This window comes from Heterocephalus glaber, unplaced genomic scaffold, assembly GCF_053883595.1.
Source record: "Heterocephalus glaber isolate CG9 unplaced genomic scaffold, H.glaber_assembly_v1.0 deba00001546, whole genome shotgun sequence".
Lineage (NCBI taxonomy): Eukaryota > Metazoa > Chordata > Mammalia > Rodentia > Bathyergidae > Heterocephalus > Heterocephalus glaber.
This window is the reverse complement of record NW_028258339.1, coordinates 2,918,334-2,944,637: the sequence shown is the minus strand read 5'-3', so window position 1 is coordinate 2,944,637 and position 26,304 is coordinate 2,918,334. Positions and strand designations below refer to the sequence as shown.

General features: G+C 37.8%; 1 long non-coding RNA gene and 1 pseudogene across 2 annotated transcripts in view; one reads left to right on the top strand and one right to left on the bottom strand.

Annotated features, from left to right (window-relative positions):
* LOC110347128 (uncharacterized) overlaps window positions 1-8,320 on the top strand; it is a 122,988-nt gene extending 114,668 nt beyond the window's left edge. For both annotated transcript variants that reach the window (XR_015442396.1, XR_015442395.1), the window contains one exon: window positions 988-8,320. This is a non-coding gene — a long non-coding RNA (uncharacterized LOC110347128). The remainder of the gene's footprint in view (window positions 1-987) is intronic.
* An 11,601-nt stretch (window positions 8,321-19,921) lies between these two features.
* On the bottom strand, window positions 19,922-20,927 carry LOC101724790 (cyclic AMP-responsive element-binding protein 1 pseudogene; annotated as a pseudogene).
* Window positions 20,928-26,304: the final 5,377 nt, after the last annotated feature.

Sequence of the window (26,304 nt, the reverse complement as noted above, 5' to 3'; positions counted from 1 at the left end):
ACTAAATACACAGGTAATTGGAAGAAAGGAAGGGACATACACCCTGATGGAAAAAATTGATTTGAAAGAAGAGATTTGTAGATCAAACAAAACAGATGCATAGGAGTTAAATGGAGGGGAAGTGGTCTGACAGGGCCAGCCCACAGGGCCAGCCCACAGGGCCACTGCCCTCACCCACCATGGGAACAGCCATTTTGAGAGCTTTCCATATAGCTGCAGGGATCCGAGGAATGCAGCAGAGTTTAACCTCACAGGATAGACTGGGGGTGTAATGGGCCTCCTCTTCCCATTTTCTCCTCTGCAAACACTGAGGAGTCTGCAATCCAGAAGAAGGCTTACCAGCACACACCAGGTGCAAGAGATCAGGGATGGAAGAGGCTCCCTTCCCAACTGCTTGATCTCAGACTCAGGATAAACAAGCAAATGCTGTGTGTGTCAAGAGCCATCAGTATTGGACCCCAGGCACACCTCAGTCACCACAAGGAGCCTCAGGTTTATCCCATGCCAACTGGGACATTAATCCAGCACACAGAGCTAACACTTTTGGCCTGATTTGAGTCCATATCTGGCACCTTGGGAGTCACTTGAGTCTACGTCCACCTCTCACTGCCCTGCATCAATGTAGACCTGGCAGACTCTGTCTGACATCTAGCACCAGTCCCCAAGCAGCCTGGGTCTCCACAGGGAGTTATAATCCCATGTGAGGCTCCACATGGTACACTTGGACTGTGGGAGCACCCATTTAGCACCCAGTTGCATTGCTCCAACTCTGGGTGCATCAGAATCTCCATCCTGCATTTTGCCAGAGTCTCAGGCACAGTCCCTGCCTGGCACATTAGGCCAGTCCTCTGCCTGATTAGCAGAAGGTTTAAAGGTCTGCCTGTTTTGTCCAATGCTCTGGGTGCCCTAGAGATAACACCTGTTGGGAGCAATGCTACATAATTCTAGGGAAAAATCATTTGGTTAACCTAGTTCTCTTGCCTACAGCCCAGCTACAGAATAACTCCAGTTTGGCCTCCGGTCACAACTGAGACTTCAGTGATCCGGTGATGCTGTGATTCTCCAGGACAAGAAACATCATGGGAGAACAAACATCTGCTCAGTTCCTCGTTGTTCTTGGACTGTTAATATCTTGTTTGCGGGAGATGTACTGAACTCTCTGCAAGCCTTCTGTTACACCTTGTTTATCCCAATGTGAACTATTGAACTCTCTGCAAGTCATTTGTTACATTTGCTTCTCCCGATGTACTGAACTCTCTGCAAGTCATTTGTTACATTTGTTTCTCCCAATGTACTGAATAAAAGGTGTGGTAAGCTGGGGGCTTTTGTCTTTGCCGCCCAGAGCAGCACTGATCAGACCCAAAGCTCAGCTTCTTCTCAGTCTCATTTTTCTACCTTTCCTGTAATTCGCTGTGTGCTGCCGTGGCTCGCAGGAGACCAGGACTAACTGCAGAGGTTCTGGTAACGTCCCCTTCCCCTGTCCCCTACAACCACCCAGTTCCCTGCACCCTCATTGAGCCTGCTAGAATCTCCCCACATCTGTCCTGGGAGCACCTGGGTCTCCACTGGGCATCCCAAGGTAACGTGAGCCTCCACCTGATGTCTAGTGCTCAGAAAACAAAGTCATGGAGAATAGGCTAGGGGTCATGTGGAGATCTAATGCAAAAGCCTAGGTAACAAGAATACTTTTTCTTAGGTGGATCAGGGAGTATTTCTGTCCTATTGTTAAGAAATATCTAGAGGACAAGGTTTACTACTCAAGGCTGTCCTCATCATGGAAAATACTCCTGCTCATTCATGAGATTTGGAAGAATTGGCTGAAGAATTCCCATGGCTCTCAGTCAAGTCCCTCCCACCTAATACAACTCTTCTACTGCAACCTATGGACTAGCAGGTTAGCTAACTTTAAGAAGCTATACACCAAGATGGCTGGGGATTTAGCTCAGTGGTTTCAGTGCCTGCCTTGCAAGTGCAAGGTCCCAGAGTTCAATCCCCGGTACCAAAAAAAAAGAAGCTATACTCCAAGGAATTGTTCCTGAAGTGCTTCCAGATGATCTTAAATACAGATTTAACCCTTAATCAGTTCTGGAAGGAACATTACAACATCCTTTCCTGTGTGGGATTAATTGAGAAATCCTGGGCTAATGTCTCTAAGGTCACTGAGATCTGCCTGGAAGAAAGTGTGGCCTAAAAGTATGCAGGAGAGAGACTTTGAAGGCTGTGTAGAGGAGCCTGAGCCTTTAATTGATCTTGTGGTTGATGACATTGTCACTCTAGCAGAGTCCATAGGTGTGAGGTAGACAGTGGTGATATTGAAGAACTAATGGAGGAACACTCAGAGGAATTGTCTACAGGGAATTTTAGCAACTTCTGGCTGAAGAGAGTGGAGCTGAGGAGCTTTCTGAAGAGGAGCAAGAATAGCAACAATCAGTGCAGCAAAGTTCTGAAATAAAGGAAATCCTGAAAAAATGGACAGAGCTACAAACATTTGTAGAGAAGACCCATGCAGACAGAGAAAAAGCCAATCGTTACATTCACTTGTTTAATGACAATGTCATGTCATGTCATATTACAGAGGAGTGTTAAAAGACAGAAACAAACAACCTTAGACCAGTTTTTAATTCTAAAAAGGTTGAGAGCTAGTGAGCCAAGGCAGGTCCTAGAGGGCTACAGTCTCTCCCAATGAGAGAAACCAGAGAGACAGATTCCTGATGTTCTTATGAAAGGGGACTCTCCTTCCAAACAATAACCACCTTCCATTTCATCCTCCTTTCTTTCAAGCCAAAGATGTCAACTTGAATGGTGAGTACAGTATGAAATTGTTGTTTCTGAGAAACTAGACACATTTTATAACTTTTTAGTGAATACACTAGGAAAAATACTGGTGTTTCTGGTAAATTATGCACATTATACAACCCTTTTTTATTATGAAAAGGTTAGTTAAGGGGTGCTTTGGGAGGTTTGGAACGCATTATGGATATTTCCATTATTTCTTATGGGGAAAAATAGTCTTGACTTACAACCAACTTGAGTTATGATCAGCCTGTGTGAATGAATTGAGTTCATAGGTCAAGAGTCCACTGTATTATTATACTATGGGTGGAGTTTGGAGTTGTATCACTCATTTTCTTGTTCCCCCTTTTAAAATACTTAATACATTGGTTCAAAGTTCAGAAGTGTTCAGTGAAATTTTGCTTCCATTTGTGAACTCCACATCAGGTGATGAACATGACTATGGCCATCTTCCCCACACGAACATGAATGCAGCCTTCTTCTCTGCTCTGATGTGTGGTTGTGGCTTCCTCTAGTCGAGATCACAGTTACAGACAGACCTGTGCATACTTTCAGTGAAGCTTTTTGGTGTGCTTTTTAACACATACAGTACTGTACAGTATTATTCACTTCAGCATGGCTCCAAAGAAAGTGCAGAACAGTAATGAAGGTGACAAGAATGTGCGGAGTGATAATGAAGGTAACCAGAAAGTACAGAACAAGAATGGTAAGAAGAAGGTTTTGAAGAAAATAACCATTGAACTGAAGAAGAATATTGTAGAAAAGCATGAGTGTGGTATTTGTGTAACTGATCTGGCCTCAGAGTACAAGATGACAAAGTCAACAATGTCGACTATTTTGCAGAATAAAGATACCATCAAAGGAGCTGCTCTGGCACAAGGAGTAAGGATGTTAACCAAGCAGAGGACACAAGTGCTGGAAGAGGTAGAAAAACTTTTGTTGGTGTAGTTGAATGAAACAGCTGGCAGGGGATGGCATTAGTGAATCTATGATCTGTGAGAAAGGCAGGAAATTGCACAGTGATTTGCTGCATGAGAACCCCTCTATGAATTTAAAGCCAGTAGAGGGTGATTTGATAAATTCCACAAGAGAAGTGGCATTCATAGTTTGATAAGACATGGTGAGGCTTCCAGTTCTGACCAGGCTGCTGCAGAAGCCTATGAGAAAGAATTCATGAAATTCATGAAGGCAGAAAGATAAATCACTCAACAAGTGTTCAACTGTGATGAAACAGGGCTCTTCTGGAAGAAGATGCTAAACAGAACCTATATCATGCAGGGGAAAAAGACACTGCTGGGGCATAAGGATGTCTGCTATCACCACTTATGTTCAATATAGTTCTTGAAACAGAGTATTTAGACGAGAGAGAAATAAAAAAGACAGGGAAAGGGAAGAAGAAGTTAAATTGTCATTATTTGCAGATATGATCCTCTACACAGAAGACTGCAAAAACACCACCAAAAGACTCCTAGAAGTAATAACCCAATTCAGTAGCATAGCAGGATACAAAGTCAACACTCAAAAGTCAATAGCATTCCTATATGCGAATAACAAATTCAGTGAGAGGGAAATGAGAAAAATAATACTTTTCACAATAGCATCAAGAAAAATGAAATGCTTAGGATTTAAACTAATGAAGTGAAAGACCTCTATAATGAAAATTATAGCACCCTGAAAAAGGAGATTGAGGAGGATATCAGAAAATAGAAAGATATGCCTTGTTTCTGGGTAGGTAGAACCAATATAGTCACTTCCAAAACTGTTATATAGATTTAACCCAGTCCTAATCAAAATACCAATAACATTCTTTACAGAACTGGAGAAAGCAATCCTAAAATTCATATGGAGCCAGAAGAGACCTAGAATAGCAAAAGTAATTCTGGGTAACAAGGGCAAGGCAGCGGGCGTCACAATCTCAGACTTCAAGTTATACTACAAAGTGACAGTGATAAAAACAGCGTGGTATTGGCAAAAAACCAAACCAAACCAACCCTCTCCCCAAAAAACTGACTTGTGGATCAATAGAACAGAATAGAACATACAGAAACAACTCCAGGCACACTTAGCTACCTTATCTTTGACAAAGGGGCCACATCCCTTCACTGGAGGAAAGATAGCCGCTAATAAATTGTGCAGGGAAAACTGGCTATCCACATGCTGAAGATTGAACCTAGATCCATATCTCTAACCAATGCACTAAACTAAAATCAAAATGGATAAAAAAATCTAAATTTTAGAACAAAAACAATCTTCTGGAGGACAAAATAGGTAAAATTCTTGAAGACATAGGTATAAACAAAGAGTTTCTGAACAAAACCCTGGTTACACAAGAAATAATACCATGAATCAACAAATGGGATCACATCAAATTAAAAAGCTGCACAGCAAAGGAAACCAACGGAGTGAAGAGACAACCTATAGAATGGGATTTTTTTTTGCCAGCTACTTCTCAGACAAAGGACTAATATCTAGAATACATTAAGAACTAAAAAAAATTAGACCCCCCTATATTTGAAGACTCAATCAAAATATAGGCATCTAAAATGGATAAGACACTTCTCAGATGAAGAATACAAACAGCAAATAAATATATGAAAAATGTTTAACATCACTGGTCATTCCAGAAATGCAAATTAAAACAACACTGAGATTCCATCTCACTCCAGAAATAGTGACTATCATCAAGAAATCAACCAATAACAAATGCTGGTGAGGCTGCAAGGAAAACAGAACACTTCTGCATGGCTGGTGGGACTGTAAACTGATACAACCACTGTGGAAGTCAGTATGGAGTTTCCTCAAAAAAATAAAACTAGATATTCCATTTGACCTACCTATTCTCCTTCTAAGTTTCTTCCCCCAAAAGTTAAAGACATCATACCACAGTGATGTATGCATACCCATCTTTATAGCAGCAAAATTCATAGTAGCTAAATCTTGGAAACAGCCCATATGTCCATCAACAGAGAAGTGGATAAAAATGTGATATTTATATACAGTGGAATACTACTCTGTCATAAAAAGGATAAACTTGAGTCATTTGTAGGAAAATAGATGCACCTTGAGACCATAATATTAAGTGAAGTAATTCAGATGCACAAGTTTAAATATGACATGGTTTCTCTTATATAAATACTCAATATATATGAGATAATAGGAAAAAAAGAAAGAAAAAACAAAGGTATTGTAATCCAGTGTGGACAATGTATCTAAGAGTGTACCTTGATTTAATTCAATTGTCTTACATGGTTTATATGTTCTTTGACCTGTTAGTCTAGTTTTCAATTGGTATATATGATAATTACCATGGTAAGGTTTTATGAGATAAATAAATGAATCTGATGCTGGAAAAATAAAAGGGAGTGGAAGAGGGGAAGAAGCTAATTAAAATGTGGTATGTACATGTACCAATCTCCTTTATTGAATGTAATCATTATGTACTGCAAACGTACTAATAAAAGTAAAAAAATTTAAACAAAAAAGAAGTAAAAGGGATATATATATATGAAATGAAGAGGTCACATTATTATTATTTGCAGACAACATGATACTTTACATAAAAGATCCCCCCAAAATTCCACCAAAAGACTTCTAGAACTAATAACTAAATTCTGTAATGTAGCAGAATACAAAATCATCTCACAAAAATCAATAGTTCCTGTTCACCAATAATAAATTCACTGAAAAAGAAATTAAAAAAGCAATATCATTCACAAAAGCATCAAGAAAATTTAAATACTTAGGAATTAACCTAGCCAAGGAAGTGAAAGACTTCTGTAATAAAAACTGTAGTACTCTGAAGGCGATTAAATTGAGATTAGAAAATGGAAAGATATCCCCTTTTCCTGAATAGGCAGAACCAACATTGTCAAAATGGCCATACTTTCAAAGCAGATTTATAGATGTAATGCAATCCCAATCAAAATACCAACAACTTCCTCACAGAACTAGAGAAAAAAATTGTAAAATTCATACGGAACCAGAAGAGACCTGGAATAGCTAAAGGAATGCTGGGTAACAAGAACAAAGCAGTAGGCATCACAATGTAGATTTGAAGTTATATTTCAAAGCTACAATGATTAAAACAGCATAGTACTGGCACAAAAAAAGACATGTGGACCAATGGAACAGAATAGAGGATTCAAAAACATCCCCAGACACATATAGTTACCTGTTCTTTGACAGATGGGCCAAAAATATACCCAAGAGTAAAGATAGCCCATTTAGTAATTGGTTTTGGGAAAACTGGTTATCCACATGCAGAAGATTAAATCTAGACTCACATCTCTCACTATGTACTGAACTAAAATCAAATGATTCAAAGATATAAAATTTAAAACAGAAACAATCTGCTGGAAGATAAAATAGGTAAAACTCCTGGAGTCATAGGCATAGACAAGGACTATCTAAAAAACATTCCCATTGCACAAGGAATAACTTCAAGAATAAAAAATGAGATTATATAAAATTAAAAAGCTTCTGCATAGCAAAGGAAACAAAGAGAGTGAAAAATCAACTTATGGAATGGGAAATGATTTTTGCTTGCTACATGTTGGAGAAAAGACTAATATCTAGAACATATAAAAAACTCAAAAAATGAGACCCCCAAATAAAAGACCCAATAAAAAATAGGCAACTGAAATGGATAGATACTTCTCAGAAGAAGTAATACAAATGGCAGTAAATATATGAAAAACATTAAATATCATTGGCCATCAGAGAAGTGCAAATTAAAACAACACCGATTCCATTTTCAGAAAGAATGACTATCATCAAGAAATCAACTAATAAGTAACAGGGGTGAGGCTTTGGGGAAAAATGAACATTATTTGTGGGCAAGTAAACTAGTGCTATCACTATGGAAATATACATGGAGATTTCTCAAAACACTAAAATTAGACACCCTTTTCAACCCAACTATTCCTCCTGTAGGTATCTTCTCAAAAGAGTTAAAGACATCATAAAGACATCAGTGATACATGCATACCCATGTTTATTGAAGCACAATTCATAATAGCTAAATATTGGAGTGAATCTGTATGTCCATCAACAGATGAATGAGTAAAGAAAATGTGGTATTTATACACAATGTAATACTACTCCTTCATTAAGAAGGATAAATTTGAGTTATTTATAGGAAATGGATGCACCTTGAGACCATAATGTTAAGTGAAATCAGACATACAAGCTAAGTAGCATAACATTTCTCTTATATGAGAAACCCAAAATATATATAAATTAAAGAGCAAAATAAAAGAGACAATAGGAAACAGGGAGATAGATGTTTGTTTTTTTTTTTTTGGTACCAGGGATTGAACTCAGGTTCTTGCGCTTGTGCAGCAGGCGAGAAAACCACTGAACTAAATCCCCGGCCCTAGAGAGATAGATGTTTTGCAGAAGAGATGAGGACCAAGAGATGGAAGGAGAGTGAAGAAGGGAGGCTGGGAAAGGGATGTAAAAGAATTAAGATGTGTTATGTATATGTACCAACTACTTACAATGAATGTATTCATTATGTATCACAAATATGTAGTAATAAAAAAGAAAATATGTCATTCAAGTAATAAATCTGAAATGTTCATACTGAATTTTTGGAAAGCTTTCCAAGTGCCTCCCCATTTGGGTCATATGATGTTTCATCTCACCGGTTCTGATTTTTCTTAGTTTTTGTGGAGGGAGAAGCAGTAAGTCTTAGTTTTCTGGGGTTTCCAGGGAGATGAGGAATATTATGAAATCATCAACTTTATAGTACCTCAAAACATGATCCTTCTGATTTATGCCAATGGCTAAGATTTATTATCTTTTTCTCAAAAAAGTTTTTAGTTTTAAAAAATTCTTTTTATCATAGCTCCATTGAATATCAAGTCTAGATGTTCATAGTACTGTCGTTCAGATGAAAACATTGTAGCCAGAAAGGAGAGAAAAAACCAATCAATTAATGGAATTTATAGTGCTTATTTTCTAGTTTTGTACTGGTTATTAGAAGGGTTCATAGATTTATACGTAGGACATGAGCCTTCTCCTTAAGAAACTTAAAGACCTAGTGCAAAATATTTAATATTTCATTTAAAGTGACAAAGAGGGCTGGGGATTTAGCTCTCAGTGGTTTTGCCGCCTGCTGCACAAGCGCAAGGACCCGAGTTCGATCCCCAGTACCAAAAAAAAAAAAAGTGACAAAGAACAAATCTGGCTAATATGTTATGGTATTGGTGGTGGTTTCTCTTATATGAGAAAGTATATGTATATATATATTCAAAATAGAAGATAAACAGGAAGTAGGAAGATCTTTTACAATTGGATGGGGGAACAAGAAATGGAAGGAGCTGGAGGAAGGGGAGGGAATAGGGGTGAAAAAAAGGAATTGAAATGAAAATGGTGAAAATAGAGCTTTTGCAAATGGGAAGGGGACCAAAAGTTGGAAGGATCAGGGAAGGAGAGGAAGGATAGGGGATTAAAAAAGGAGAGAAAAAAGAATTAAGATGTATGTGTACATGTACCAACTCTCCATGATAACTGTAATCACTATGCACTGCAAACATGTACTAATAAAAAAGAATTCATAGGTAAGTCCAACAAAAGCTTGCAAAGGACTTAAAGAGGAGGTAGAAATGGAGCTAGATTTTAATAATTGATAATATTTAGAGGCATAAAAATCCACACTGTGGAAGGCCCCAGAAATCAAGCAGAAAAGGTTAAAAAATTTGGGGAACATAAACAACGTGAGGGGAGCAGTATTTCCAGAAGTTTAATTTGACTGAGATGTGAAATGGGACTGATTGTTACATTCTGGGGAGTGATTGACAGGCATGTGTGACATTTATTTTGGACCTCCCAGAGGCAGCACCATATCACTGTGGTTCATTAACAAGATCACAAAACAGGTAGGGAAAAGAAACTGCTTTACAGAGCCAGTAGGAGAAAATTTGGAGTAAATATATCCCTGAGTGTTTCTTAAATTTTACTCAAAAAAACACACTGGCCAACATTTTTAAAGTGCTTATTATTTGCTAGCCATTGGTTTATGTGCAATGTTCATGTAGTCTTTCTTTATAGAGAAAATAGGCTTGGAAAACAAGTAACTCCCTTCAAGGCCAATCACAAGCCTAACAAGTAGCAAAGTAAATTTCCCAGACATATCTAGTTTTTGAGTCCCTATGTCCTGACATCCTACACATGGCTGCATTATTTCTGCTATTTAGAGCTGGAGGATCTTGTGAATTCTAGTCCAAGCTAGATGAGTACTATATCAAGGTCTTCATTTAATAAAGAGCAGGCCAAAGCTCAAACACACAGAATGGTGCAGCTAATCCATTTTGATTTTCAAATTGTTGGTGGCTCTAATATCAGGTGTCCAGGTGCTGGGAATGAGGTGTCTTGTCCTGATATCACAGAGAAACTTGGGTTACAATATTCTTTTTAAAAGGGTTAAGGTTTCAGACCTTTCTGGTTAAAATTGAGATTCTCCACACAATTCAATGACTCCTCCTCTTCTAGCTGAGACTAGAGATCTGGTTAGGACCACATACTCCATGTACCTGGAGCTGGGCAGCCAGTGGTGGGGATGATGGGAATAGATGTTATTCCACCTTTGTATTTTGATTCCCATAGCTCTGAAGGCTTTTCTGTTTGGACAAGGGTCTCTAACAACATGAGCACTGTGTGTCCTTGGGGAAAATTGCCCACTCTCTGAATGTCAGCATTTTCATTTGGAAAGTGAGACTAGTCATCATATCTGGCCTCTTAGAGTTGTGGGTATGAGAATGAAATAGCTTGATTAAGTGTACAAAATAGGCACACAGGGAATGTTAGTTCCCTAAAATGCCTGATTTGACAAGCAGCAGGTGGAATAGTGGCAAGTTCACTCTACATGGAATCAGACAGCATTGATGATATATTCAGTATTGAACTTGAGTGCAACCTTGTGCAAAGCAGTTAGACCTTGGCTATAGTCTCATCTGAAAAACAAAAGATTTCATTCTAAATGGAGCACATAGTAATTATTATGAAGGTAAATGACATGCAAAGCTCTGAGGAAGAAGAAGCAGGTAAAAAAGGGAGGTCAAAAGAGAACTGTCCAGAAATCCACTCTATTTTTTCTCACATCTCAAATATCTGCCAAGAACACAAATAAAAACCAATAAAACCATAATTGCAAGCCAAAGATAGTTTTAGAGAAACTTAACCATAATAGTAATGATAATATTGGCCATTTATTGAGTGTATGCTATGATCAAGACCTGAGCTGGATGCTTTACAGAGTGTCTGTTTTCCCTAACAATTCTGCAAGGTAAGAACTACTAGAGACATGATACAGATGAGAAAACTAAGTTACAGATATATTAAGCTAATATTCCAGGTCCTGCAGAGAGGAAAGAGTGAAGATGGGATTTCAGTTCAGGTTCTGTGTGTCAGATTTCCATCACTGTGTCAAAATACCTAAGAAAATCAACTTATAAGGAGAAAAGATTTGTTTGATTCATGTTTTCAGCCCATAGTTGCTTAGCCCTGTTGTTCTTGGCCTGTGATAAGACAGTATATCATGTTGGGAGTGTGTGGTAGAGGAGGCTGTTCACCTCATGGCAGCCAGAAAGCAAAGAGACAGAGAAGGGGCCATTGTTTCAATATCCTCCTCAAGGGTATGTCCCCAGTGACTTCTTTCCATTAGGCCCCACCTTCCTAAAGATTCCACCATCTCCCCATAGCAGAATAGGCCGGTGACCAAGCAAGCATTTAGCATATGGGCTTTGGGGAGCATTTAAGATCCTAACCATAACAGGTTCCTTGGGCTTTAAAGGCCTCACTCTTTCCTCTACACTAAGATGTTTATCATTTTCATTGAGTAATGCTGGGCTTTCAAGTTGGTCTGCTTAAGACTCTACACTTATTTTCAGAAGCTATAGCCAGACCCTAGAACCTTCCTGGTGTTCCTTTCTTAGAGGTGGTTTTCAGAAACACATGAAAAAGTAGCCCAGCTTCCTTCCAGCTGCATCTGGCGTAGGGCCTATGTGGTATTTTACCTTTGGATCCCCTGTGTCACTCACTAGATGTAATTCTATAAATTGTTCCTCAAATTAAAATTCACACTCAAAAGACAAAGCTTTGCCACAGCGATAAATATTGGGAATAATTGTGTTTTGGAATTTTGAAAGCAGTATCAACAAAAGATGTTTCAGGAATAGTTTTAGTACTGGCAACACCATTGTGAATCTAAGATGACTGCTTTATTTTTGTTTTAGTTTATTTTTCTTGAGAAGGTCTTGCTAAATTGTCCAGGTGGGAGTTGAACTTGCAATCCTGCTTCAGCCTTGCAGAGTGCTGGGATTACAGGAGTGTGTCACCACACCCAGCTGACTGTTTTATAAGTGAACAAATCCATCTGGAAGGTAAAGTATTGACATTGCAACTAAAAACAAGTTGTAATTCCTTGCATCTCCCATTCTAAGCAAGATATGACATACCTGTCTGTAAAATGAATGAGCTGTAAATTGGTGTGTTGGGGAAGGTAGTTAGAACCTCCAACACAATGGACTACTGTAAGGGTCTGGGACAGAGATGTGAAATTTTACTGAAATCCACTTATTTAAGTTTCTTACCTTAAATCTAGACCAGTGGTTTTTAACTGCAGAGTCTTATTTTTTTTTTTTGCCTTATGAAATCCAATTCAGAAGCTCCAGCTGCTGCTCTGGGAGAAGTGGAAATGGGAGTAGGGGAAGTAGAACCCTACCCACACACAATCTCTCTAGCTGTGGACATCACACTCAGGAAAATATGAAGGGGACCCAGAATGTACTTGTAGGACAAAATTTTAAAATCATGTCAAGATAATTCATGGAATTTCTTAGTGACTGCTTTCCATGAATGGTCCCTGTATACCAGTTTCTACACTCTAGAGTTTAGTTTTCTTACCTAAAAATGAAGAATCTCAATGATTGTTGGGGACCAGGCTATATGACTTGGGTCCCATAGAGTCCAAGGCCAATGTAACTTGCTTAAGGAACAGAAAAGTTAAAAAAAAAACCACAGGCTTCCTGGCTGTGTGCAGAAAACTCATAAACACAGTGCTCCTGGGGCAAGATGACATCTGCTGAGGACAATACAAAGAAAGCTAATTCCTTATAAACTTGGAAAGGCATCCAGGTATAGGGAAGAATCTGCTTCCTTCTCACACACTCCCCTTATAAAAGTTTAACTTGTTCTGTGTTTTTGAAAATATTTTTCCAACCATTATTGTTCCACAAATGACGCACAGCCCTTTCCCTTGCTGGCTAATAAAAGCGGGTCAACCATAGAGATTGTTGAGTCTCCACTAGAGGCATATCTCCTCCTGGTCCCCCTAAACTTTGAAATTTGTTTCTATATTTCTTTATCTACCCCCCCCCCCCCGCACAGGTATCCAGGAGTCTGATCAGCCCCTGGCAAATGATCTCAAAGTCTAATGATTTAGGATTCTAGTATCCTGTGGTGTCCAGGACCGGGTAGTGAAGGGGAGAAACCTTTGCTAAAAGACCTTCTCATAGCAGGCTTCAAGCTTTTCCTAGTGGGGGTTGAGGAGACACCATCTGTGTAGATGAAATGTGGGTTCCCCTTCTCTGACACTTGTAAGGGTCACTGGACAGCTGACCCCATTATACATAGTTCTTTCCAGCAAGTCTGTCATATTTTCCTGCCTGTGAGTTGCTCAACTTATTATGTGTGGCTCATTTCACTCAGTCACAATAAAGATGGCAATCCCTGTCAGGTCAACAGAATGCAGTTTAACACTGCAAATCATGCAGTATATTCAACAAATATATATTGAGCACAGATGACATAATCTGTACACGTAGCTACTCCAGGAGTGGAAAAAACAAATTTCTGCCCTCAGTATGACCTCTGTTTTGCTGTATGACCTGAGCAAGTTACACCATCTGGCACCAGCTTCTTCTTTAAAGTGTCCAGATTTAGCTAGATGACTATTCTAAAATTCTCTTGCTTTTTATTTTGCTGCCTCTTAGAAAGGCACGTCTCTTCTGAGAAGAGATGCCTCTTAGAAAACATAACATCAGGCAAAGTCTTGTGGCTATGGAGGTGGAGAATCAAATTGAAAGGCAGGTTGGGGCTACGCTTCATTAATGGCCTGAGGGCCATTGAAGATGTTTGGACATTATCTCATTGCCATGGGGAATCACTGAAAGTCTTAGATCAGAGCAGCTGTGTTGAGAAAAGTTTTAGATAATATAAAAATAAATTCCCAGAAAGAAAGCCTAATAGAATAAGAACAGTATGGAACAAGCCAGAGAGGTCTTATTGACACACTAAAAGATTTAAACTGTTTCAAATTTTCTCTTTTCGCTGATGCATTTATTTTTGTAATGATTTTTTTTTCTAGAAACTTCTCTGATTATTATTTTTTTAATCCAAAAAGTTTCAAATGATACATCTGGGTTAAAAATAATTGCTTTTGCTGGGGGGTGGAGAAGGCAGAGATTATAGCTGACAAGTACAAATCAGTCAAAGACAACTTTACATGGGAAACTGCTAACTAGCACTCTTTACCACCCCTATAAATCTATACTCACAGAAAAATGGTGACAAGTTATTTCTCACTTTTAATATAAATAATTTTAGTACATATACACTGGAGTGGCACCTGGATAAAAATAGTCTATAAAGCATTTAGCAATCCAATTTTAAAAACATAAGAAAATAAAACCTCCCAAACACAATGATAGAAAATTTCATGTGGCCAACTAACATTAGATCATTATCTGCAGGGATTTTCTTCCTTCCCTACCATTTTTTTTTTTTTTTTTGGTACCGGGGATCGAACTCAGGTCTTTGTGTTTGCGCAGCAGGCTGCGAAACCACTGAGCTAAATCTCCGGCCCCTTCCCAACCATTTTTTAAACTGTCTCACATTTGCTCTCGCATCTGAGGCACTCCTCAGACAGAAGCTTAGAAATGTAGGTTAAGTATAAATTTTCTACTGTATGACCCCTTTCAAAGACATTTCTTGTAGGTTGTTTTCCTTTTACTTGCTGGTGAAAATAATTTAAAATATATCATGATCTGCCCAGCTGGGACCTGCATCCACAGTACCAAAATGCAGACAGGTCAGTATTTTCTCTCTGTGCTAAACAACTCTGCCTCTTTATAATATCAACTTACTTTACAGGCTTTGTTATATTTTATTTTTTAAAATATTTCTTTTTCAAAAAAATAAATTTCAAGCTAAAACACCTGAAATATAAGTCTTCTATTCAAATGTTATCTGGTCCCTCATAAGTCTGTCTGTCCCCTGAGGACACATACAAAGGCTTAAGCTACATTCACTCATCAGTAAAAACATATCATAAGCAGATGACAGATGGAACTGCAGCACCCTGTTTGTTTGAAATTCTTCCATACTGACTAGCTTCATGATATGTTCAACCCCTCAAGGATTAATGCCTTTCCTGGCCACTGATTCCAGAAAGTGAAGGAAATGAGTTCCTAGTTCATGCAGTGACTAGTCAATTTAAGAAAGTCAACACTGTAAGTATTCAAGATGTATGTAAGTCACTCAAAAGTTCTAGTTGTGCTTTGTACAACTGAATGAACAAATTTATCCCATAATTCATCTACAGGCTTACTAAAACACACTTCTCTTCTTCGTCCTCATCCAAAATCAAATCTAGGCACCATTTCTTTGATGACAATAAAGCCAGTTCAAAATGAAAATAATTTAGTAAAAATATTTATTGCATATAATCTCCAATGATGATAATAGTTAAAAAAAAACCTTTTCTGGAAAATTTAATGAATTTTGGCATACTAATAATGTATTAATGTTGAGGTGAAGATAGTCCCATTTAGTCCCATTTAAAATTGGAAAGAAATTTAAATTATTTGAATTGAATTGTTCTTCAATCTTTATCCATGATGAAAAAGCTTAAGATAAGGTGTGAGCCCATCTTTTAATTACTGGGCTAGTCAATCCTAATTACTACATATTTTGCTTTTATAGCATTTTTTTCTTGTGTTTGTTTTTTGGTATTGGGGATCAAACTCAGGACCTTGTGCTTACAGCATTTTTTAAGGCTAGCTTTTAGGTGCTAAAATAAAATCAATGAAAGGCTTCCATTAAAAAATCACATGATTTGAACGTATGTTGATAATGAATTGATGAAGTTACTAATACCCAAACTGGGTCCTTTTTTTTTTTTCGTACCAGGGATCGAACTCGGGACCTTGTGCTTGCGAGGCAGCGAACAGGGTCCTTTTTAAAAGTGCAGGTTGCACCAGCCATTTCTAAAGAATAAATGTAAATATAAACCAAATAAATATAGAACTTCTGTACTACATCAGTGAGAAATAATATACCAGCAGTTTTCAGGGCTACAAAGGCAATCAAATAAAGCCTCTGAGAAATAGTTGAAACCGTATGTAACCACTGTGATAATGAAGCAGCCTTCCATAAGCTAATTTATATTAACAGCTGACTCTAGTTGATCACAGCTTTAAACATGAAAAGAAATCTAGATGAAGTCACTTCAAGTAAGTAAAAGCATCCTGGTTTATACAAACTTGTTTCTTCCTAAGCCTTTGTATGATTCTGCATGTCATCTCATATGGTCAAAAAGATAGTAGGGAGTAGTCCTGAGAGACAGATAAACTTCAGCCAGATATTTCTGATCTGACAGCCTGCCTGACTGGTATTGTGCTTTCAGATACTTGCACTGTTCCTGACCTACTGTAAAAACACATTTTCTGACAAAAATCCCTGCTTAAATGAAACACCAAAATGCCTCCCCTAGGATGATTTTTTGAAAACTCAGTGGTTCTTTTTAAGTTATTTTAAAAGCATTCCTACCACTGTTATAGCTGCCAGAGACAAAGCAGAAAAACCAAATCCAAATACTCTTTTTGTGTGTGTGTGTGGGGTATCAAGTGACTAGAAACATTAAAAAGTATCAAGCCAAAGAACACTAATAAAAAAGTAAAATACTTGGAAGAAAATCAGAAGATAAAAATCAATCATGAGTGCTAGAGTAATGCAGTCATAGAAACTGCCAGAAGGGATGCAGTAGAAGACACAAAAATGTAAAATTTCATCTGACCTCAATATACTATAATACTCAGCATTCCTGACTTAAGAGCTCTCAGAGCTTTAGATTATATACTGTATATATATATATATATATACAGATATATCATACAAATGCCACTTCCCCAACCCCCCTCCCAAATATGTAAATGAACAGAGCACCTATGACAATGTTTGTCAATATGGTACTTGGGTTTGGAAAAGAATGAACTGAAAATTGTATCATATCAATTTTTTAATAATGTGAACACACTGGATTCTCGCCCTTTCTAAACCACTTTTCAGTTTAACACTATCAAAGCTTGAAAACTCTTAATAGTAATATATCAAAAATAAATCCCTCCCCACTTCATTTTTATTAGAGTTAATCATCCTATAGATAAAAGTGCCACATGGCCCTATATTTGCAAAGTGAGCAATACCAAACTTGCTACTTTCTAGGCACATCAGTAGCATATATACATATTCCTATGATGACATCTTCATTCCCTTTTGGCCAATATGAAGAGAAAAACATTACTGATAATGTGGCCATATATGTTCTTGGCTACAAGATTTTTAAAAAATAATGTCATTTTCTTAATAAAGATTCTCAAAGTTAAGCTTAAAAACAAACACCTGTTTTCTAATTCTTGTATTTAAAAAACTGCATAAAAGATGCTTGATTTCTGTCTGTATAAACTGAAATCTTCAAGTCTCTCCAAGTGTCTAAAACAGATTTAGCAACACAATACATTTCTCACCTCATTATTAAGTAACTGACTTCAAAACAGTGCAATCATCCTTAAGGTATAAAGGACCGGGTCTTCATAACTTGTAAACCAACCCACCTGATATGTGATTGCCTTGATTTATCAGGGACCAAGAGGGTCACCAACTTCCTAATTCAGCAGAAAGCCTCAACTTTTGGAAGAACAGACAGCTTTATAGCAACTACAACTTGTTATACACCAGGCAGTTTTTCACTTATAACACTTAATGACATTCAAAATGTTCAATTTGACTTGACTCAATATGAAGTAATTGCAGTTTGTGAACAGATTTGAGATTTTTCTTGTTTCTGTTAAAGCATATTTAGAAAATGACATACTATGCTAGCATACAAAATAATTTTTATGCTATCAGTTTCCCCATTAGCTCAGCAGGACAAACATCAAACTTTACAGTCATTTGAAAGCCTTCTTGAGAATCTGGTGAACTGTCCAAATATAAGGACTACATCACTCAATTCTTACCATGATGCTCCTTTATAAACTCTGTTCATCCTTGAAAAAAGGCAATGGTTTGTTACAAACAAAAATATAACATTTATAAATTTTTAAAATCTTACTTTTAAAATGGATCCAATAACTAAAACTTGTATATGTACAGTTTGTTGTCATATTAAACAAACTTATCCTTCTTAAGTAACCCATGACTAAATATATATTTTGTTTCTTGATTTCTTAAAAAGGCATTTCCTTCTCAAATGAGAAATTATAATGTAACATTATGTCAATCTCCAATTTTTAAACTCTACCTTAGTCCAATTTTTCTTTTAAAGGATAATTTTTAATTTATCAGCCTTAGTGAATAAAATGAGTAACTGATAAATAAAAGTATTGTTGGGAACAATGTATGATATATGCAAATGCAGACTGTCAGTCAAGAATTAAAATAGGTAGTTGCTTTATAAATGACAAAGGCTACATGGTATATTAGAAAGGTAAAGCATACTACCCATTTTAGATGAAAACAAAAAAATGTTTTACAAGAATGACAATCCAAATATTGTAGTACAACAGACATTCAAATATGTCTGAAAATTACTTTTCTTGTGTGCAAGTAGCACAACCTTTTAGGACCATATCCTTACAACTTCTTTCAATTAGAAAATTCATTAGATTCTCTGATAAATGGAAAAGATTAATATGGGAAAGATTAAAAATTTTCCTATAATACATAAATATATCACTTTGTTTTATGTAGCATCTTGAAGACCTTCCTGTTGGTGTTACAATGTAGATGCAAAAGGCAACAGTAGATAACTACCTTAAGTAAATGACAATATAAAAATCTTTGACATTGAGGACAAAAGTGTTTATTTTAAAACCTTGTTATGTAACTCAAGGAATTGGTTTACTAGAGCATCTTTTTATTAAGATTTAGTGCTAACTAAAGTAAACTTTGTACTTTTATTTACTTCAATTTAATTCAAATACCGTGCTTTTTCATTCAGTTGGTTACTTCTTACAGTGTATTAAAGAATGTTGAACACACATAGAACCAAATTAAGAAGCAACAACTGCCCTGTAGCTAATTAATACAGGATATTTTAAAGGATCGTGGACAAGTTTTCAGTATTGAAGAAAAGAGCCTACATAGAGTACTCCAAATTCATTCCTATTTCCTTCAAAACCATACTCAAAATTATTTTAGAGGGTTTTTGTCTTTTAACATTTTTACATAATTCACCATGAAGATGTGAAAACAAGTCAGTATGGCAATCAGCATTCCTCCATTGCACCTTACTTACTTTCTGCGTGTGGCCCACACTTTACTTCAGCGTAAGAGACTAGGGTAACTCTGTCCCTAAGGCAATCAGGGAGCTCAGCACAAACCTTGAAATCATTAAAAAAATTTTTTCATTTTCCTCATTTCCCCCATCAATTTACAAGTAAACTAATTATTACTTCTTGAGGAGGGTTGGAGTTGAAAAGCAGAAGTCAGGGCCGGGGATTTAGTCAGTGGTTCCGCCACCTGCCTTGCAAGCACAAGGTCCCGAGTTCGATCTCCTGTACCAAAAAAAAAAATAATAATACTAATAAAAAAAAGAAAAGCAGAAGTCTCTTCATGATTCCTGGTGCTAAAAATTTCTTGAGGGGAGAAGTGGAGGCAGGTGTTGGAACATTCACAGTTTAATGCAAAAGCACAAATGAATGAAATTCTATAGTTGCTTTCAGGCAGTTTTGCGTATAGAGAAAAAGAAATGTTTAGAAGTTAAAATGTTTACTTTGTCTTTCTGGTTGTGACCAATCCAGTCCATTTTGATTCCACAGTAACAGGTGAAAATTTAAATACCAAATTAATCTGATTTGTGGCAGTAAAGGTCTTTAAGTGCTTTTAGCTCTTCGATCAATGTCTTATTTTGGTTTTCAAGCACTGCCACTCTGTTTTCTAAACATTTCACATATTCTTTCTTCTTTCTACAACACTCTCGAGCTGCTTCCCTGTTCTTCATTAGACGGACTTCTCTCTTTCAAGCTGCTTCTTCAGCAGGCTGTGTAGGAAGTTCTGGGGAAGATGCCATAACTACTCCAGAGGCAATGGTGCTGGTAGGTGCTGTACAAATCTGGTATGTCTCTACATCTCCAGAGGCAGCTTGAACAACAACTTGGTTGCTGGGCACTAAGATCTGCTGTCCATCAGTGGTCTGTGCATACTGTAGGATGGTAGTTCCTAGTTGGGTGGCAGCTGCCTTGGTTATGGTTAATGTCTGAAGGCCCTGTACCCCATTGGTACCATTGTTAGTCAGCTGTATTGCTTCCCCTGTTCAATGGCAATGTACTGTCCATTGCTAGTTTGGTAAATCGGAGTTGGCACCATTACAGTGGTAATGGCAGGGGCTGATGTCTCCTCCTCAGACTTCTCTTCTTCAGTCCTTGGCACTCCTGGTGCATCAGAAGACAAGTCATTCAAAATTTTCCTGTAGGAAGGTCTCCTTGAAAGAATTTCCCTTCGTTTCTGGGAATCAGTTACACTATCCACTGATTCCTGTGAATCTTCACTTTCTGCAATAGTTGAAATCTGAACTGTCTGGACTTGTGGAGACTGAAAAACTGATGGCTGGGCTGCCTGAATAACTCCATGGACTTGAACTGTCTGCCCATTGGGCAGCTGTACTAAAGTTACGGTGGGAGCAGATGATGTTGCATGAGCTGCTGGCATAGATACCTGGGCTAATGTGGCAATCTGCGGCTGGGCTTGAACTATCATTTGTTGATTTTCAGCTTCTGTTACAGCTGCATCTCCACTCTGCAGGTTCTCTGCTCCAGATTCAATGGTCATTTAGTTACCAACACTCCGCTTCTCCCAGCCTCCCTGGCCACAGCCGACTGCGGAGCCGCAGCCAGGGAGCCAGCCAGGGCCGCCCAGTGCTGAGTGCCTTTTGTAATGATTTTTCACAATGTAGCATTAGTTTTCAAGGTGTACAAGTTTTTAGTTGAAAAAATACAATGCCCTTAAGGACAGATAACTCAGTTTCATCCTTATTATTTCATCCTTTATTGTTTTGAATAAATTATATATTTAATATTTGAAATGTTTTCTCAGATATGTTTTTCAGCACAAGCTTGCCTATATTGCTGTCCCTAAGGAAACAGGAGCTCTAGAAATAGAATGCTCCAGCTATGTTATGGGAATCAATTAAGATTGAGGGATAGAATGAAGTGATCTGTTTAAATATTTACTTAATAGAGCCAAGGTTTATCGAACACTTCTAAAATCAAGTCTAGCTCCACTCTTTACTAAACTATTCACCCTTTCTATGCCTGTGCTTTCTCATCTCTAGGGTGAGCTAATGAAACTACCTGCCTCATAGGACTATGGGGACTAAATAATGTAATGCTTTTAAAGACAGATTTTTCATTATTTAAAAAATTCTGATGGGAAAAGAATTTTGTTGTTTTGGAAAAACACAAAAGTGAGTGCAATATTTAGGATTATGTTTCATATTGCACACCAAAATAAATCACAGATAAACTAAAAATGAACATATTTTTAAGATACTTAATATATAAAGCAGCTTTACTAATATTGAAAAATGAATAGAAAACTAGGCTAATGATCTAGTTCATTAATTATATGTGAAATATATAGTATTTTAATTTAGAAGTTTCACTTCTAAGAAAATCCAGACTCACAAGGATGTACTCAGGAGGATTTCATTCTAAATTATTAACAGTATTGCATTATATAATTATAGATGAGTTTTTAATTAGTTTTCTTTGCTTCATCAGCTCCTCCTTTTCCTCCTCCAATAAATATGTACTACTTATATAATAGTTCTTTTATAAAAACTTCTTGGACAAAATGGTGAAAATAAAAACGTTTTGTTTCAGTTTGTGAAGTCTGTTTCCTTTTCCATACTATATGTTTTTCACTTTCAGTTCAATTCTCCACACAGTTTCAAAGCTTTTGTACAACTCTTAGGCACAACTGATTCTTAATCCAATTTACACATACTTTCATTATCCCTCAGCCATTGTGGTATCTCCAAACTTTTACTAACTGCTCCCATTTCTCATTACTATTGGCTGAAAGGAGTGAGTATTGTTATGTGAGGCAATGTCTATTAGTCTGTAGCTTAAGTGAGGACATAATTTGTGCTAGTGAAAGAAAGGGGGCAGTTGATTCTTTTTTTTTTTTTTTTTTTGGTACTCGGTATTGAACTTGGGTCCTTGCGCTTGTGCAGCAGGCGGCGAAACCACTGAGCTAAATCCCCAGCCCCAGTTGATTCTTTTTTCCCATGGAAAAGATGACATTGTACATTCTGAGGAATTGACTCACATGTTCTGTATGAAATGGTGTATTCCTGGAGGGATGCAGAATGGACAGGGCTTGCCATTCCTTCCAGCAGTCTCAATGGCCATGCCGTTGGAGGACATGAGTCGTTTATTATGGCATTCTTTCTAGTTGAGCTCTAGTGCAGCCCCAGAATCCTGACATTGGAATCTTGAGCACAGTACTTTATCCCAGCAACTCAGAGTAATATCTTAGCATTATCTGGAAGATTATTAGACATGCAAACTTTCAGGCCCCACTCCAAATTTATTAAATTAGAATCTGGCCTTATTTCCAGGAATTCTAGCAATCCTTACATAGCTGTGACAGAGAAACACCTAAATATAACCAAATCACTCACTGCATGATTTCTCTAAGTGAGATTTGTGGTCAGTTTGCATTAAATCACGTGGTATATTTATTACAAAAACTGCTTCCTGGTTCTCTCTGGAGAGCCTAGGATGACATTAGGAACCTATATATTTAACAAGTGCCCCAGAAAATTCCTATATGAGACTGATGTGGGAGGTGAGGTGTTCAAATTAAACATGGCTGGTGCTCCGTAATGTCGCACACTCACTTTAAGTCATGGGAGAAGGTGGAAGTGAGGCTGGGGTGTCCCTAGATGTATATGTTAGAAGAGCTCCTGTCCTTTCTGAGGACAGCATACATAAATGATCCAGTGTATATATGTGGAAAACACAGGCTGTGAATTTGTATACCATTTCACTAAATGAATGTAACTTTGTTGAGCCTCAACTATAACTTCATAATAATCATGCTGACCTGTCATGGGGAAGTTTCTGGCAAGTCTTGTATTTATCACAACTTCTGTTAGCCCAGCATGGGGGTGCATGTCTGTAATCCCAGCACTGGGAGGCTGAGGCAGAAGGATTGCAAGTTTGACCCAGCCTGAGCAATTTAGTGACTTAGCAAGACCTTGTGTCAAAATTAAAAAGGGGCTGGGGATACAGCTCAATGTGAAGGCCCTGGGTTCAATCCCCAGTATCACAAAAACAAAAACAAACTTCTGGTTCATGGTAGCCACTCAAGCTTTTGTGCTTATGGATATGCACTACTGTGGTTATCCATCATTCTGCATATATGATCAATAAAAATAGTAGCTAATACTATTTGAATGTTAATTTATATACCAGACACTACATTAAGCATTTTATATACATTAGCTCATGTATTCTTTGCAAAAAGCTATCAAGAGTGAAGTTATTGTTTTATTCATTTGACAGATAAAGGAGACTGAGACACGAGGAGGAGTCAAGTGTTCTGAAGGTTGCTAAGCCTAGACCCTTGAAAATATTCTAGGAACCATGTAAGCTTGGTAAAGGTTAAAAGGATGTATGAGACAAGGTCTTGGAAAAGAAAACTTCCTATCATTTCAGAGGCAAACAAGCCCAAGCATACAAAAATAAATAGTATGAAGAGGTATACTGAACCTCCCAGAGGCACATGTGTGTCTTAGTTACTTTTCTCATTGCTGAGACGAAATACCTAACATCCAAAGTTAAAGGGGAAAGGTTTATTTAGCTCACAGTTTTTAGATGTTTCAGTCCATAGTCGCCTGGCTCCAAGGCAGGGTAGCTTGGCAGAGGGGAATCGCAGAAGAGAAGTTCACGGCAAGCAGAAGACAGCAAAAGCAAGCAAGCAAGGGACTTTAACAGCATCTTTCTGCCCCCTTTATCTTTCCAGGCCTACTTAGGGCAGGTACCACTCACACCCTTAATCCTAGTGCCCTTGAGCCTAGCACTGCACTGTGGATTAATCACACACTCTAGATCCAGTCACCTCTGAAAAAGCCCCACCTATGACCACATGAGGCTTTGTGGGGACATCTAAACAAGAGCCATAAGAACATGGAATGACATAAACTTTCAGAAGAATAATCGCTTTCAAGTTCAGTGATCAGGGTAGATTTCATAAAGCAGGGCCCCATAAAGTAGAAATGAAAATGTAAGAGCCATGGGAGAAAAGGACTGAGTGAGTTTCTACCTGGAAAATGTTAGCTCTTACATAGGACCTGGAATAGTGGAAATGGTCAGTATTTTAATGTATCTCTACTACTGCTATTAGTATTAATACCAGCCACCAAACGAGTTTAGTAGGGGTGAAAGAGACTGTCTTGGACACTTTTCTTGTCTCTGAGACATAATACCTGACACAATTTAAAGCAGAGGTTTATTGTGGCTCATTGTTTGTAGGGGTTTCAGGCCATAGCTGGCTGGCTCTAAGGCAGGACTGCATGGCAGCGGGCCATGGCAGGTGACAGCTGCTCATTGCATGGCATTCAGGAAGCAGAGAGCAAGAAGGGAGGAGTTGAAGAGGGAGGTATGTCCTTCTAGGCCACACCCTCAGTGATCCACCTCCTTTGGCCAGGCTCCATCTCCCAACATCACATTTAGCTATAAACTTATCAGTAGACTAATCCATTGATGATTATCATGCCCCCATGATCCAATCACCTCCAAAAGCCCCACCTATGAGCACATGAGGCTTTGGGGGGATTTCTGGATATAGACCTCAACAAAGATTGTATAGTTTTCGTAGCTTAAACTATTTGCTTTCTGGACCTTTGCAGAAAAAGAATCTTACTGACCCCTGTTCTAGAGTATAAGCCCTATGAAAGCAGGAGCTTTTTCTTATTGCTTATGTCCTAGCACTGTTTGGGATATAGTAAGGCCTCAATAAATATTAATTTACTGAATGAGTGAATGAATACAGAAGAGTGATTCTAATAGCCAGAAAAACAGGCCATTTTTGAGTCTTAGGTCTTTAAGAACTTGGTTAGTTTTCTCTGATAGCAGTGGGGGCATCCCATGAGAATGAGGACAACACTCCGGATTTTGTAAGAAGTTAACAGCTATTTCTACCATGAGTTTGCTATTATCTGTGACAATGTGCATGTTACTGATATTGTGTATAAAGTTTGGGCATGTAGCCACCATTTATGAATATCTGGTACCATACCAAGGCAGAAGAGAGGTTGTTTAAAGACAGAACATCTAAGGTCACAAAGTGTAGTGTGTTGTTCCTGCTTCTTCCTGGGCTAGCTGTGAAACCTGGATAATTTAATGACCTTTTGTGTCCTCATCTTCAAAATGAAATATTAACATATTACTCTCATAAAGTTGCTTGTGGATTTAAAGAGTTAATGTAAGTGTTTGGATCAGTGTCTGGCACTTAATAAGCTCTTAATGAATATTAGCTGATAGTGATTCTCGATTATTAACAATTCTCTATGGTGCCTCACCAAACGTGTTCTATCATCACAATGTATAATATGGTATAGTATTATGATTAATCTAAGATGTCTCCCAAAAATCTCTTGTGTTCAGAGGTGGTACATTTTGGAAGGTAGTTGGATCATGGGGGAACTGTACTTATCAGTGGATTAGTCTACTGATATGTTCATAGCTGGATGTGTTGTTGGAAGATGGGGCCTGAGTGGAGGAGGCAGATCACTGTGGGTATGACCTGGAAGAGTGCATTCTTGTCCTTGATCCTTCCTTTTTCTCTCTGCTTCCTGGTTGCCATGGGTTGAGCAGCTTTTCCCTGCTATGCCCTTCCACCATGCATTTCTGCCTTAGAGCCAGCCAAGCATAGATGGAACCCTCTAAAACCATGAGCCAAAATAAATCTCTTTCCTAAGTTGTGGGTCTCAGGTATTTAGTCCCAGAAATGAGAAAGTGGCTAATACAAGATCTGATCAAAACATATGGTAAATGTTTAAATTAAAAATTATTACAATAAAAGATACATTGCAATTTATCTTCCTCAAAATAGCCTCTTTTGCTTTGCACACACTTACCCTACCATTCTTGCCTTTTCTGAAGCAGTTCCAGAATTTTTCTCTCATGAGTGTTTTTAGTTGCACTATTGCCTTGATGTCCT